This window comes from Spinacia oleracea, chromosome 4, assembly GCF_020520425.1.
Source record: "Spinacia oleracea cultivar Varoflay chromosome 4, BTI_SOV_V1, whole genome shotgun sequence".
Taxonomy (NCBI): domain Eukaryota; kingdom Viridiplantae; phylum Streptophyta; class Magnoliopsida; order Caryophyllales; family Amaranthaceae; genus Spinacia; species Spinacia oleracea.
The window spans coordinates 102,828,249-102,832,543 of NC_079490.1; the positions used below are offsets into that span (position 1 = coordinate 102,828,249).

Sequence of the window (4,295 nt, forward strand, 5' to 3'; positions counted from 1 at the left end):
CTGCCTCAGGAGTTATCGAAGAGCGAGTACTCCTCTCGGTAGTTACAGTCCCCCGAACCCTCAATCTCTACCTTGCGGGTGTATGTTGAGAGATCCCCACACCAGGGATCACAAGGGAACCTACGGCCGTCGTGGTCAAACATAATTGCACTCCCTTTATGTCACGATAACCGGGTTTTGTCAGTTTTTCTCATTGTCGTTAAAAACTGAATGTCGACTCCTATATTACTAGTCAATTGGGTGTAAACTCACAGGAAATCCAATTACACTTGATTTGACAAAAAGAAACGTCACACCCACGAGGGACAAGGTCACGCATTAGCCTCGTGCTTTTTCGACCCCCTCACACTTAGCCTTATTATTTTGAAGGACATCTTTAATTCTAGTTTCTAATACTCAGCTTATTTTGAGTTTCTCTCTAATTTTGCTCAAATACTTAGTTTTTATTTCCAAGTAAAAATTCAAGCTTTATTATTTCATTGTTCTTCAATTCGGTATTGCCTCTTACTTTAATGCGTTTTATTGCTTTAATCATGTTTTCCATTATGTTAATTGCGTTGTTATTTATTATCATGAGTGAGTAGTTTAATTTCTAGGGTTTAGGGGATCCATGAATGCATGATTGGGATTATATGTGGACTTGATTAATTGATTGATTGATTGATTGTAATTTCTATAACTTATTATTATTGCTCATCAATTCTGTTCGGCCGGACTATTTTGATTTGAGTTTGATTAACCTTAGATTATGCGCCGAGAGGTATAAATCTGATGTTTTTGGTCTGTGGCTATTAGATAGGAATTATTTCTAGTACGTAGCGAGAGCCCGCTAGTTGTTCTATCCTAAGGAATTCATAAGATTCGAGAGATGCATGTTTTCCTAGTTATGATTGTTGATTGATTGTTACTGTCCGTTGTCCAATCCCGGTCTGCATTTATGGTGAACCGCTGCCCTAGATTCCTTTAATATTGTTATTTTCCGATTTGATTATTTTCTTTAGTTTAATATACAAACCAATCCACTTCTTGTTACCAGTAGTCTAGATTAGTCTATTAATAGTAGAAGAACGTTGTTTCCCTGTGGATACGATCCCTGCTTCCCTTGCTATAGTTGGTGAACGTTAGGTTTATCTTTGATAGGAGTGCGATTCAGCCTATCAAATTTTGGCGCCGTTGCCGGGGAAACGGTTTTATTTTCTGTTATTAATTGTTTTTCTAGATTATTGTTTGTTACTTCTCAAGGGACTCCCGTTCCTTGAGATCGGATCTCACGACTGTTTTCTAGTTTTTACTTGTTTATGCCCAGGACTGTCCATACCAGCGATCTGACTTCGTTCGATCCTGAACCTGAATGGACCTTTCGTAGACGGCGTAGATTCGTTGAACAGTTGAGGGACTATTCTGACTCTGAATCCGACTATCTGATTAGCAATCTATTCCATACAGATTCAGAGATGGGTGACCAAGCACCACCACCACCACCCCCACTTGTGCCAAGGCTTACAGACTATTCTAAGCCAAGTTTGTCTATGCTTCCCAAGGCAATCATGCCTTCTATTGCGGTCGAGAATTTCAAGATCGAACCCCAGCTGATAAACATGATCGAGAGACACCAATTCGGTGGGGAAAAGGGTGAAGATCCTAATCTCCTTATTCATTCTTTCATTCAGTATTGTGCCACCATTAAGCAGAAAAATTTAACACCGGAGCAGACTATGGAGATACTCTTTCCATTTTCATTGAGTGGGAAGGCAAAGCTATGGATTAACAGTCTCAACCGCGCAGCTATGAAAATCACCGATTGGAATTCCTTGGCCCTTGCGTTCTATGTTAAATATTTCCCACCTGAGAAGACAGCTCGTCTGAGGGGTCAGATATTAGGTATCTCTCAACAAGAAGATGAGAGTTTGTTCGAGGTTTGGGAGAGATTCAAGGACTTGCAAAGAGAGTGCCCGCATCACGGTTTGGATGACTGGTTCCTGGTTCAGCAGTTCTATAATGGTCTGGGTAATGAGTCTTGGTGTCTTTTGGATTCAGCTGCCAGTGGGAGATTTATGCAACTAGAGGTACCTAGAGCTTTAAAGGTGATTGAGGAGACGGCCATCCATAGTGCCTAATATGGGAATCCTAGAGGTTTTGCCGACCGGGGTGTTAAGCATAAGATGAATTCTATTGAACAACTTACTGCTCAGCTAACTGCCCTACATCACAAGCTGGATAATGTACAGATCACATCTTCCCAATCCACCCAACATGCTAGTGTCGCTGCAATGAGTGCCCAATCTGCCAATGTCTGTAATAGATGTGGGATGCAAGGCCATTATGCACAGGAATGCCGGAGCTCTATCGAACAATGCAATGCATTCCTGTCCTACAAGCAGAACAATCCGTGTTAGGTTATGATACATATGAATAAACATAAATCATGCGGAAAAACCATAAAGCCAGGAAACATATTATTAACACATAATCATTTAGCATAATTCAGATGCATACACTTTGTAGCGTGCTCTCCCTAGCTGCGCCCGAACCGAACAAGAACAAGTCTTTAGGACTCCAAGTGTCGTCCCTCCGTAGATAGTCCACAGCACGTCCGGATCCGCCTTAATCTTGACCAACTAGAATTGCCCTTAAGGTACTTAGAATTTTCGGCTATTGTAGGCAATGATGTGACTGAATTTTTGCTCTCAAAAATCACTTTGAATACTTGAATTCTTACGTTTATAAATTTGTGACCCTAAGCACATATTTATAGAGTTATGGAAAAGGACTTAGAATCCTATTAGAATACCAATTTAGTTTAATTAGAATCCTATTAGGACTCTTATTAAATAAAATCTATCTACTAGGATTAGGATTTAATCATAGAACAAATTCTAATAGCTTTAAGATTTGTATTACACACAATCGTACACGAGCACGAGCACGAGCACCATCCGCGCAAGCCTAGCGGCCCACGCGAGCTGCACTCGCTCGCAGCCCAAATGTCACAGCCCAGATTTATGCGCGCCAAGGCCTTGCTGGGCCTGGCCTTGCGCTGGGCCTGGCGGGGCTTGGCTGTGTGCGATTGATGCGTGTGGCTTGCTGGGCGATGGCCCGGCTTCGTGCTAGGCCTTCGTCTGGCAGGCCTCGTCCGATGCTAATTCGTACGATACGCTTCCGATTAAATTCCCGATTCCGGAATTTATTTCCGATACGAACAATATTTAACATTTCCGATTCCGGAATTAATTTCCGTTTCGAACAAATATTTAATATTTCCGTTTCCGGAATTATTTTCCGATTCTGATAATATTTCCGATTTTGACAAAATTTCCGTTTTCGGTAATATTTCCGATTCCGGCAATATTTCCATTTCCGATAATATTTTCCAATACGTACCATGTTTCCGTTTCCGGCAACATCTATGACTTGGATAATATTTATATTTCCGATACAATCCATATTTCCGTTTCCGGCAATATCATCGTTTCCGGAGTATTCATTGTTTGCCTTTGACGATCTTAGCTCCCACTGAAACCAAGATCCGTCGATTCCGAATATCCATAGATGGAGTATTTAATGCCATTAAATAATTGATCCGTTTACGTACTATTTGTGTGACCCTACGGGTTCAGTCAAGAGTAAGCTGTGGATTAATATCATTAATTCCACTTGAACTGAAGCGGCCTCTAGCTAGGCATTCAGCTCACTTGATCTCACTGAATTTATTAACTTGTTTAATTAATACTGAACCGCATTTATTAGACTTAACATTAAATGCATACTTGGACCAAGGGTATTATTTCCTTCAGTCTCCCACTTGTCCTTACGGACAAGTGTGCATTTCCTAATTCCTTTGTCGCTCGATTCTTGCTCTTGAACATAAGGTAAGAGTTGTCATCCTTATTATGTCCAGGGGTGTTTCTCGGTTTCAGACTTCAACTGATCAAATAAACAGATAATCATAGCCTATGATTCATCTGAGCACGGCCATGCATTTTACAGTTTCTAGCTCTCCGAGTGGCCTTGTACAACTTTTAGCATCTCATCCCGATTTATGGGAGGATAATCCCAATCTTGCGATCTTGAGATTAGACTTCGTTTGATAGGTGATTACCTGAGCGTTGCCTTTATAGCCTCCTTTTACGGTGTGACGGTTGGTCAACGTCAAAGCAAGCAGTTCTCAAACAAGTAATCTCAAATCACTCAGGTATTGAGGATTTAGTGTCTAATAATTTTAATGAAATTTACTTATGACAGATTTTCATCTCTTACAGTAAAGTTTCATAGGTCTGTCTGATACTAGTCTTCCC

General features: G+C 40.8%; 1 non-coding gene across 1 annotated transcript; it reads right to left on the bottom strand.

The window, feature by feature from the left end:
• Positions 1–1,859: 1,859 nt before the first annotated feature.
• On the bottom strand, positions 1,860–1,966 carry LOC130460255 (small nucleolar RNA R71). The gene has a single exon (XR_008920186.1). It is a non-coding gene; the product is annotated as a small nucleolar RNA R71 (small nucleolar RNA).
• Positions 1,967–4,295: the final 2,329 nt, after the last annotated feature.